Here is a 12,109-nt window from a genome sequence, read left to right on the forward strand (position 1 = left end):
TTTAAAAAAAAAACAGTTTCAAATCATCGAATGCATATGTTTTATATATATAATTACTAATACTGAGTAAAATACAGACTCCAATCAAGGTCAAGACTTTAAGATATTTATACCTATTTCTTGTGCTGATTTGTTAACATAATGAGGGTTCCTGAAACACAACTTTGTCTTGATTTCAAGGATCACATGGTTAATGATCTAAAATTCTGTACTACTGCTCAAGTCCTACCGTCTATGTTCTGATGTTATACAATTGTATTTGTGAAAGAAAATAAAACTTTAGAGTCCTCTGAAACAAGTCAGATTCCAAAGATTTAAAGCATCATGGTCCCTTTCCCAAATTAAAACATGTTTTCCCAAACACCTCATGCCCAAACACCCTCCTTAGAATTCCATTATAGAGGTTTATAGGAATGATACTAAATCTGATTAAAGGCAATGGATCAATACATCCATTTTTTTCTTGTTGTTGCTACAAAAAATTGACCAAGGATAGCCAAAACCATCTTGAAAGAGAAGAATGAAGGTGGAAGACACACACATCCTGATTTGGGAACTTAACTACAAAGCTACAGTAATCAAAACACTATGGTGCTAGCATAAGGACAGACATACAGATCGAACAGAATAGAATTGAGAGTGCAGAAATAAACCCTCACATTTGTAGCTAATAGGTTCTTCACAAATTTCCCAAAACATCTAAAGGGGCAAGAATTTCAACAAATGATGCAGGGATAACTGGATATCCACATGCAAAAGAATGAAGTTGGGCCTCTACCTCTTACCATCTACAAAAATTAGCTTAAATGGATCGCAGACTTAAATGTAATAGCTTTAAAAAGTGAGAGTACATTAGCAGACATGAAAATAGTATATTATGGTTATGGAAAATGATTCCATTATTTCTTCTTTTCAAAATTATGTTCAAAGACCTGGAAGTTAAAAAAAAAAAAAAGAGGTCATAAAATTGTATAATAGAAATAATTCCTGAATAATAATAATAATAATAAGTCTTCATGTAAAATGACACTGGACCCAAGAAACACTAAATAAGATTAAGCACAGTTTTTCTGATATGCTTTCATGAACCCACAGATACGTGTCTGGCGCACATCACCATTATGTGTAATGAATGTTAGATAGCCCCTTCCTGTCCTTAAAAAATTAAAAAGAAATAATAATTAAAGAGTTTTATATGTGTTATTGTGCTAATGCAATGTCCTAATTGATAGTTCTGAGATCCAAATTATATTTTAAGATGTTATTTACTCACTTGAGACAAAGAGATAGAAATAGAGAGCGAACATGACCGGGGGAGAGGCAGAAGGGGAGAGAGAAGCAGATTCCCTGCCAAGCAGGGAGCCCCAGGTGGGGCTTGATCCTGGGATCCAGAGATCATGACCCAAGCTGAAGGCAGATGCTTAACAATCTGAGCCACCCAAGGGCCCTGAAATATATATATTTTTAAGAGAGAGTAGGGGAGGAATAGACAGAGAGGGAGAAAAATGATCTTAAGTAGGCTCCACAGGGCTTGATCTCATGACCTTGATATCCTGACCTGAGCCAAAATCGAGTCAGATGTTTAATTGACTTGAGCCACCCAGGCACTCTGAATCTTTTAAAGTATATAAGGCAAATTTTGTCACTTGGGATAAGGGTATGGATATATCGGTAGGCCCTAAGTGCTGGTTTAGCTTAATTCAGACCAGATATTCTGCACAATGAGGCAAAGCATGTCTTCTTCGTTGAGACTACTATCAGGAGTGTCCACAGAAGAAAGAAAAGGAACCAGCCTCTGGCAAACCACTGGAAGATATTGAAATAGAGCAACAATCTCCCCAAGATCAGTGTGGGTCCACAGAGGTAGAGAACCATTTAGCCAATAGCTGAAAAGTGAATACATTTGCATATCCTGTCTAAGTTCTTCAGGCAACAATTTTTCAGGTCTGAGAGTTTGCTGTTTTTGTTTCACTTTTTCCCTGTGAGAAATAATATGCTTTTCCACTGGAAATACTGGAATTCTGAGGCAAACCCTCTACCTGGTAGGAGTTAGAAAAGGCCAAAGCCATGTCTGAAAGGAGGCTATGAGCTTTTCAAGTCAAGTCCTGCAAATGCTCACAGGTGGCAGAAGGGCTTTGCGATTTGGAGTATAGTGGTCATGACTTACAGGTTATTCACACAGGAGGGGATAAAGCATCAGCCAACCACACACCCCAGGAAGCACAGTCTCCCACAGGAGAGACAGACAGGTCAGGGGGCCAGTGTTGTCAAAATGGATCATACTCATCTTGTTCCATGAAGAACAGCATATTTGGACAGGGAGAGAGGGGTAGAGCAGAGAAGAGAAAGAGAGAGAGAGGGAGGGAGAGAGGCTGATGTAAGTTAGCCAGTCTGTAATTATCACTGGGCATAGGCACCTGCTGAGTATCATGAACAAGAAAATTCATGTTCATATGTCAAGGCTTGTCACTGGCCCAGACACAGGAGCTGGAGGAGTGGGGAAATAAATATTCATAAAATAAAAATGTGATAGTCATTTAAATTCCCTCAAAATGGAGGAGGTTATTCCTTTTCTTCATTAGGAGAGGCTCATTTGGCCTGACTGAAGACCAATTGCTGCCTGATGTCTGCTACCTATTCCATAAGCCACACCATGTCCTATTACACTTAATAGACCAGACAATGCAGTTTATTACAACTACAGATCATTGAAAATTTAGAGAATTTACTAGAGGAGATAGCAATAGCACCTGGAAGAAGTTGACTCTCTAGAGAAAAGAGGAAACCAAATAGTGGATCTGAGAGCACTAAACAGGAAACTGATAGCCTAAATAGAGGCTGGCAAATTTTTTTTCTGGAAAGTTGCATACAGTAAATATATTTGGCTTTGTGGGCCATTTAGCCTCTGTTGTAGCCACTCAACTCTGCTGTTCTAGCACAGAAACAGCCAGAGGTAATATACAGACAAATAACTGACCTTGTGCCAATAAAAGTTTATTTATAAAAAGGGCAGTGGGCCAAGTTTGGCCCACTGACTATAGTGTGCTGACCCCAGCCATAGAACAACTAATATCCTAGCATTAGAGATGAACTACCATACCAGTTGGTAGTCAAACCTGCAAAAAGAAAAGGTATAGCGGGAGTAAGTGGATGGGAATAGCTGCTTAGGCAAAGTGTACCGCCGATGAATGGGAGCTGAGGTTGAAGAGATAGGCTTCAGTTCAGGCAGGAGATGTGAACCAAGGGAAAGAATTTACATATTATGATAATTGAAGTAGGAAGACACTGAGGCATGTAAAATTTTAAAGATTTTATTTTTTAATTTTTTAATGTAATCTCTACCTGCAATGTGGGGCTTCAACTCAGGACCCCAAGATCAAGAGTTGTATGTTCGACAGACTGAGCCAGCCAGGTGCCCCATGCATGTAAGATTTTAAATAAATTTATATTTCAAAAGGTCATTGTGGCTACTAGGTGTAAAAAGGGGAGGTGGTAGGCTGAAAAAGGCTCGCACCAAAGGATATCCACATCAAATTTGCATTCTGTGAATGCACCTATTCAGAAAAAGGACCTTTGCATATGCAATTAAAATAAGGATTTTTTAAGTTAATTACTTAGTTAATATGAGAGAGAGAGTGAGCATGAGCCGGGGTGGGGGGCAGAAAAGCAGACTCCCCACTCAGCAGGGGCCCAACATGGAACTTGATCCCAGGACTCTGGGATCATGACCTGAGCCAAAAGCAGATGCTTAACTGACTGAGCTACTCAGACACCCTTAAAATAAGGATCTTGAGATGAGGAGAGAATCCTGTATTGTTGAGGTAGGCCCTAAATCCAAAGACAAGTGTTCTCAAAAGAAAAAGGCAGAGGTTAGGGCGCCTGGTTGGTGCAGTCAGTTAAGTGTCTGACTCTTTGTTTTGGCTCAGGTCATGCTCTCAGGGTCTTGGGATGGAGCGCCACATCAGGCTCCACACTCAGTATGGAGTTTGCTTGAGATTTTCTCTTCCTCTCCCTCTGTGCCTCCCACTCGTGCTGTTTCTCTCTCTCTAAAATAAATAAAATCTTAAAATATATATATGTGTGTGTGTGTACATTTATGTATATATATGTACACATATATATGTACACGCACATATATATGTACACACACATAGGTATATATATAAAAGAAAAAGATACAGACACAAACACACAAAGAAGGTGGTGTGAAGATAGACATTGGAATGGTGTGGTCACAAGCCAAAGAACACCAAAGAATGTCAACATGACTAGAAGGTAGAAGATACAAGGATTGCATTCACTCCCTAGAGCCTTGAGAGTGAACACTGCCCTTCTGACAACTTGACTTCAGGTTTCTAGCCTCTAGAACTGTGAGAAAATACATTATTGTTGCTTAAAGCCACCAACTGTAAGATAATTTGTTATAACGGTTTCAGGAAATGAATACATAGCATAAGAAAAGAAGTAAGGAGACCCTTCAGGAGCCCACTGCAATAATCCAAATGATTGATGCTCATAGTTTGGTCTAGAATGATAGCAGTGAAGAGGGAGACAGGTTGTCAGAATCAAGGGCTGTTTCAAACTAGGACTTGGAACAGACTGAACATGGGCTAAAGAGGCCTGGGTTTCTGGCCTAAGAAACCAGGATGATGGTATTGCTAATTCCTGTAACAGGGAAGGAGCCAGTGTAGAGTTCACTTATGGAACTACTGTGTTTAAGATGCTGGAGGATCATCAAAAGAAATGTAGAGAGGTACCTGGGTGGCTCATTCAGTTGAGCATCCAACTCCTGAGTTTGGCTCAAGTCATGATCTCAGAGTCTTGGGATGGAGCCCTGCATCAGGATCCACACTCAGCATGGAATCTGCTTGAGATTCTCTCCCTCTCCCTCTGCCCTTCCCTCCCCATGCACCCTCTTTCCCTCTTTTTCCTTCTCTCAAATAAATAAATAAATCTTAAAAAATAAAAATGCCTGATATCACACTGCCATGTTCTATAGTGGACAACCTTGCACATGCATACCAGATGGTTATTTCCATAATTCTTTTTTAAAAAGATTTTAATTATTTATTTGATAGAGATCACAAGTAGGCAGAGAGGCAGGCAGACAGAGGGGGAGAAGCAGGCTCCCTGCTGAGCAGAGAGACCGATGTGGGGCTGGATCCCAGAACCCTGAGATCATGACCTGAGCCGAAGGCAGAGGCTTTAACCTACAGACCCACCCAGGTGCCCCATGGTTATTTCCATAATTCTAACAGTGGAATTAGTGAGTCAGAAGGTATATACAGTTACATTTTGGTCACACTTGTGGTTCTTATTTTATTTTAAGTCATGGTAAACAAAGAAATATAAGGATGCTGTGAAAATAGGCCCTCTTATTGCTGGTGACAGTTTAATTAGTACAACTTTAAACAAAGCAATTTATTAACATATATCAAGATATTGAAAAATGTATATACCTTTTACCTTTTAGCAGTCCTACTCTGGGAGTCACTACCTAAGAAGATAAATAAACATAAAAGTAGTATTTAGCATTGCTTATGGTATGACTGGGGCATAACTTAAATATTCTTTGGTGAGGGAATGATTAAAAGTCATGAAAAAAATTACGACAGTCTCCATTAGAATACTATACAGTCATTAAAATAATGGTTATGAAGACTGTAATAACATGGTAAAATATATATCTATATATATAATTACAATTGTATAAAAAGAAACAGAAACACAATGATATCCATGTTATGTTAGAGTATTGGGATTAATGTAGTTTTTGTCATCTTTCTGTAACGTGGTTTATTTTTGTAGAAAAAAATGATATTTGTTAAAGGTTGGAAAACAGACTTTATCAAAGGAAGAAAAGTTGGGTAGAAACAAGCTTTCATGGAGATTCACATGTTGAGGTTAAATTTCATATGGAAAAATAAACATGCAGGAATAGTCAGGAAAAGACTAGAAAAGCTACAAGGATAGACAAGCTCTACAATATTAAGCACAATATAAACCCCTTCTAATGAAGACATTGCATTATTAACTACTACACAAATAAATAAACCAGAGATAGAATAGAAAATCCAGAAATAGATGCAAGTCCATATAGAACCTCAGTATATGATAAAAGTGGCATCTCAAATCACTGGGGCAAAGTTAGATTTTTTTCCATGAAGGTGCTTAGGAAAATTAGTAAGTGATTTTGTGAGGAAAGAGTTAAAATAGCAGATCTGTTGTTCATTGTCTCCTGTCTTCGTGGGAACCCAGAACCATGATTGACCCTTGGTCAACCTCTGGGAATATGGCCCTCAGAATATTTTTGTGTATGTGTGTGTGTCGGTGACTGATGATTTTGCTGTGTACACCCGAAGCAATGGACGCTGCTGTCCCAGCTTGTCAGATTACTTTCAACGACATCAAGACTGATGATTTGCATGCATTTGATTTCACTGGTGGGGTCCTGAATGTGGGTTGCCAGGGCTGGCAGGATAGACCTCTCATATGACTAGCCCTCCCACAAATGACTCAGATCTCAAAACTCAAACAAGATTTCTTGGGCACAACATATCACATTTGTCTCTTTAATTTGATGGTAGAAAGAAAGCATGTCTGTGTGGGCTTGGATGGGAAAGATGCAAAAGCCTGGGTTTGGCACTGGACTCTGGACCCTGCCAATACATTATCTTCCTGCCGCCTTTGCTCTGCATCCTTTGCTGTAATAAACCTCAGCCTTGAGTCTAACCTGTAATTGAGTCTTATGAATGCTTTTAGTGAATTGTCAAACTTGAGAAAGTTTTGGAATTTTTTAAAAAATATATTTTTTTAATTTTTAAGTAATCTTTATACCCCCCAATGTGGGGCTGGAACTCACAACCCCAAGATCAAGAGTCACATGTTTTACCAACTGAGCCAGCCAGGCACTCCAGTTATGGGATTTCTTTCCTTCTTTCTCTTTCCTTTTTCCTTATTCCCTTTCTTCTTTTATTCCTTCCAGATTTTATTTATTTATTTATTTGTCAGAGAGAGAAAGAGAGAGCACAAGCAAGGTGAGCAGCAGGCAGAGGGAGAGGGAGAGGCAGGCTCCGCGATGAGCAGGGAACCCGATGTGGGAATCAATCCCAGGACCCTGGGATCACGACCTGAACAGAAGGCAGACATTCAACCAACTGAGCCACCTAGGAATCCCCCCCCTTTATTTTTCTCCTTAAAGATTTTCTTTATCTACTTGTGGGATTTCTGAATCACTTTTGAAAAAAATAGATTTATACCTCACCTCATATTCAAGATTCAATCCCAAAGCAATTAGAGAGCTCACTGGAAATTATTCAAGCGCTAGAGGAAAACATGGGTGAATTCCTCTTTAGATGAGAGAAAAATCTTTCTATGGTTTCAAATCCAGATGCAATTAAATAAAAGTTTGGAACTTTCATTAAAAAACTTCATTAAAAAACACTTCTGGGGGCACCTGAGTGGCACAGCTGGTTAAGCATCCAACTCTTGGTTTCAGCTCAGGTTGTGATCTCAGGGTCATGAGATGGAGCTCCGTCTTGGGCTCTGTATTGTGCACGAAGTCTGCTTCAGATTTTGTCTTCCTCTCCCTCTGCCCCTCCTGCTTGTGCTCTCTCACTCAAATATATAAATAAATCTAAAAAAATAAACTTGTGCATGGCCCCCAAAATATAAACAATATCAAAAGACAATGGCCAGACTTGACCAAACTAGGAAAAAGTATTTGCAACACATGTCTCAGATAAAGAACTAATATGCTAAACAGATTAAAAAAAACTTAAAAAATTAGAGGAAAAAGATAACAATCCCCCCACAATAATATAAAAACAGCTCCAAAATGTGAAAAGATGTTCAAACTCTCTAATGATAAGACAAAACATAAACTAAAATACATATTGACCAAGGTGGCTGAGGTTACTGGGGTTCTGGTCAAGATAATTAGTGCTTTATTCTGTATTTTCCACTTAATACAGGTAAAAACTCTGGACAGAATGCATGGAATAACTATCTACAGACTCTAGAATGCAAACGGTAAGAGGCAGGTTGGGGAAGGCAACCGGAACTCAACTATAATTGACTTATCAATACATTTCCCATTTTGTTTTTCCTGCGGTATCTCCTGGCCCGGATTCAAACATAAGCTGAAACCCAGAACTGTATACCTAGTGTGGTCAGAGAGAACTCCAAGAGAAATCCTCTATCATGGTTTGAGGACCAGGAAAGGGGGCCTCTATAGGTCATAAAGTGTGATGGAAATCCAAAGTTTGTTTTTGTTTTTCCATTCTCTCCCACACAGTCCATAGGTTCATCCATAGTAGCAATGGACAGTGTATGGCAGTGGAGTCCAAGCAGGCACCTAAAACTCTGAGGGGAAAACACTGATGCTAAGAGCAAGGGGGTATCTCTGCTACAGTTTTCATTGTATATCTTCTTGCTTCTTGGTTCCACAACAGTTGGATTTTCAGGGTACACAACAGAGAAAACTAAAGCCCACTCCCTTTTCTAGCTAAAAGACCAGAAAGGGAAGTGTTAGGGAGATTAAGGAGATCAATAAAATGGTCCCATAAAGTTGGGTTTATCCTCAAGCTGCATATGTGTGATCTGAGCCTAATCAATATTCCACAGGTTTTAAGAATTGAGATACTTGGTATACAAGATATACCACGGCCTAGAAATTTCCTTAATTTGATAAAGGGCATTTATAAAAATCCCACAGTGAACATCACACTTAACAATAAAAAACTAAGTACTTTCTCCCTAAGATAAGAAATGAAGAATGTCTACTTTTACCTCACCACTCATATTCAACACCATATTGCTATAATATGCTAATGCATATATAATATAAAATGCTAATGCAATACGACAAGAAAAAGAAATAAGAGGCACATGATTGGAAAGGACATAATGAAACTGTGATGTGATGAGAAATATGCATTTGGTCTCTGACCCCTCCCTCTCCCAGCATAGGACTCTTAAAACCCATGGAGTCTCCTAAGTAGTGTCTTTTTTTATGCTAATGCGATGATTGGTGGCTGAGGACACCAGGATAGCCTCAGGATGAGGTCTGGAACCAACCATGGGATGGTTAGAACTTTCAGCCTCATCCACCCCCCCACCCTCCCCACCCCCCGCCGTGACTTTTAATTTTGGAACCAAACAAGATGGTAAAATCACACTGGTGTCTGGCGCCCCATTATACCAAACCTGAGAAGGCACCAAAATTGATAGAGCTGTAAAAACTGTGAAAATCTTGAGGATACGTGTGGGTGCACATGCGTGTATGGGAGTTGGCAAATAGGTAGTGATGGAGCCCAGACAGTGACACTACAGACTTTCCTCCTTTTGGTGCATCCTTCACCTTTTCTCAATGCTGGGCTTCTGCCTCTCCCTCTGGGTATACATACTAGCCAAGGAGCTGATACCTTCAGTGAAATACAAATTCCCAGAGAAAAGTAATGAGATATAGGAGGGATGAGATAACAGATTAAATACATCCAATGAAATAGAATTTAAATAAATACACATCCTCAAAAAGAAAAGAATTCATATTGGTTTTATCAGGGGTTCTTGATTTGGGCACTATTGACATTTTGGGCCAGATAGTTCTTTGCTGTGGTAGAATGGGGCTGTCCTGTGCATTGTAGGAAGTTTAGTAGCATTCCAAGCTTCTATCAGTTAGATGCCAGAAGCACTACCCTGAGACGTAACAACCAGAAGTGTCTCTAGATATTGCCAAATGTCCCTAGGGGGGGGACAAAAATCTCCCAACTGGATTGAAGCAAGATAATAAATCATGAAGAACCAATTCAAAGTATTATGGAAGGGGCGCCTGGGTGGCTCAGTGGGTTAAAGCCTCTGCCTTCTGCTCAGGTCGTGATCCCAGGGTCCTGGGATCAAGCCCCGCATCAGGCTCTCTGCTCAGTGGGAAGACTGCTTCCTCCTTGCTCTCTGCCTGCTTCTCTGCCTACCTGTGATCTCTGTCTGTCAACTAAATAAATAAAATCTTAAAAAAAATACTATGGAAAATATAATGGTTGAAGTAAGTAACTTAATAAATAGGTTATATAGCAATATGGATGTAGGCTGAGAATGAATGATTTCACTGAAAAATCAGATAGAGGAACCCTGCTAGAATGTATTAGGAAGAGGTAAGAATGAAAATATGAAAGCAAACCTAGAAGACAGAAGTGTAAATATCAATATCTGTATTATAAGAATACAAGAAGAGGTGTGCGTGGGTGGCTCAGTCTGTTAAGTATCTGCCTTTGGCTTAGGTCATGAGTTCAGGGCCCTGGGATTAAGTCCCGCATGGGCTTCCTGCTCAGTGGGGAGTCTGTTTCTCCTCTCCCCATCCCTCCCTGTTCATGCTCTCTCTGTCTCTCAATAATTAAGTAAAAATCTTTTTAAAAAATCCCAAGAATATAAGAAGAAAAGGAAAAATAGAAGGGAGAAAATATCTGTAGATATAATGCTTCTAAATTCCCAGAATTAAAAAAAAAAATCTCAGATTGAATGGGTATATAAAGGGCCAATCAGGAAAGATAAGAAAAATCTAATCCTAGATACATTAGAGCAAAATGAAAGAACATTGAAGAGAAAGAGAAATATCCAGAGAGAAAGAGTAGCTCTCCTGTAAAGGAATAAGATACAGATTGATACTAGATTTCTTAAAACATCCTAAGAAGAGAGTAGAAGGAGAATGGGAGTAGGGATTAGAAAGGAAGAGGTAGGGATGCCAGAGTGGTTTGGTGGTTTAAAGCCTCTGCCTTTGGCTCAGGTCATGATCCCAGAGTCCTGGGATCGAGCCCCTCATTGGGTTCTCTGCTAATCGGGGAGCCTGCTTACCTCTCTCTGCCTGCTCTCTGCCTACTTGTGATCTCTGTCTGTCCAATAAACAAAGAAAAAGTCTTAAAAAAAAAGAAAGGAAGAGGAAAAGAGAAACAAAAATTAAAAAGCTGGCCTTGCAGTTACTCAATATACTTATCTCTACCATGGTATAATAGGAAAATCATTCTACCTGGAGTAAGTAATTGACATACTAACCCAGACTTTTTGGAACTTAATCAAAGGTAGGTGAAAGGTAGACCCTACAGAAGGAAAGGTAGATCCTATACTTTTGTGAGTCCCAGTTTCTCGGCTTCAGCAGTAGAGGTGGATCCAGCTTCTAGGATCTGAATCTCAAGACAAATATATGCATCAGAATGTTAATTTACTATTTGTAAGGGCATAAAACAACCTTCCAGGGAATAATAAGCGTGCCCAAGCTTGCTAACCATGGTTTCCCTCAACTAGGTGCTCAATTATTTACCAATTAATTATCAAGTTATTTAGTAAATACTGAATCAGAAAAATCAGTTCAATGATCCTAAGGAAAAGGACAAATGCTCCCCACCTCATAAGCGTGCATATGAGATTCAGGTTCTCTATTGATCACAGCTGGGTAAATGCTAAACAAGTCCTCTTAAAACAAACAAAAAAAGGTGCCTGGCTTGCTTACCTGATGGAGCAAGAAACTCTTTCATCTTGGGGTTGTGAGTTTGAGACCCCACATTGGGTGTAGAAATTATTTAAAAAAAATAAAATAAAATCTTGGGGGTGCCTGGGTGGCTCAGTCGGTTAAGCAGTTGCCTTTGGCTCAGGTCATGATCCCAGGGTTCTGGGATCGAGCCCCACATCGGGCTCCCTGCTCAGTGGAGAGCCTGCTTCTCCCTCTCCCTCTGCCTGCTGCTCTGCCTACTTGTGCTCGTCAAATAAAAAAAATAAAAGCTTTTAAAAAATAAAATCTTTAAAAAAGATGTTAACCAATTCTTAGTCAGCTTCCACTCTCCCCCACTTCCACCATGTTCCATAATTTTACTTTAGATATCCAGTTAGATTAGCTTCATATTCCAGTCTTGTGATCACCCTGAACATCATAACTGGATTTTATCAAAGATTTACAGAACAGCTTTTATGGTGAAGGAAAAACAACCAACAGCTATTTAATGTGTGTTAGGTATATCATACATACATTATCTCGCTTAATCCTTACACACCTCTGTGAGGTTGGTACTATTATTATCTCCATTTTAGAAATTGGGCAACTGGAGTTAAGTAACTTGATCCA

General features: G+C 39.5%; 1 long non-coding RNA gene across 4 annotated transcripts in view; it reads right to left on the bottom strand.

Annotated features, from left to right (window-relative positions):
- LOC122901082 overlaps positions 1-12,109 on the bottom strand; it is a 13,141-nt gene continuing 1,032 nt past the window's right edge. For 2 of the 4 annotated variants that reach the window (XR_006383355.1, XR_006383354.1), the window contains exon 3: positions 1-932. This is a non-coding gene — a long non-coding RNA (uncharacterized LOC122901082). Of the gene's footprint in view, positions 933-5,459; positions 5,498-10,961; positions 11,181-12,109 lie in introns of those variants that run through there. The other 2 variants (XR_006383357.1, XR_006383356.1) reach the window with 2 other exon arrangements.

The sequence above is a fragment of the Neovison vison genome, chromosome 2 (assembly GCF_020171115.1).
Source record: "Neovison vison isolate M4711 chromosome 2, ASM_NN_V1, whole genome shotgun sequence".
NCBI lineage: Eukaryota > Metazoa > Chordata > Mammalia > Carnivora > Mustelidae > Neogale > Neogale vison.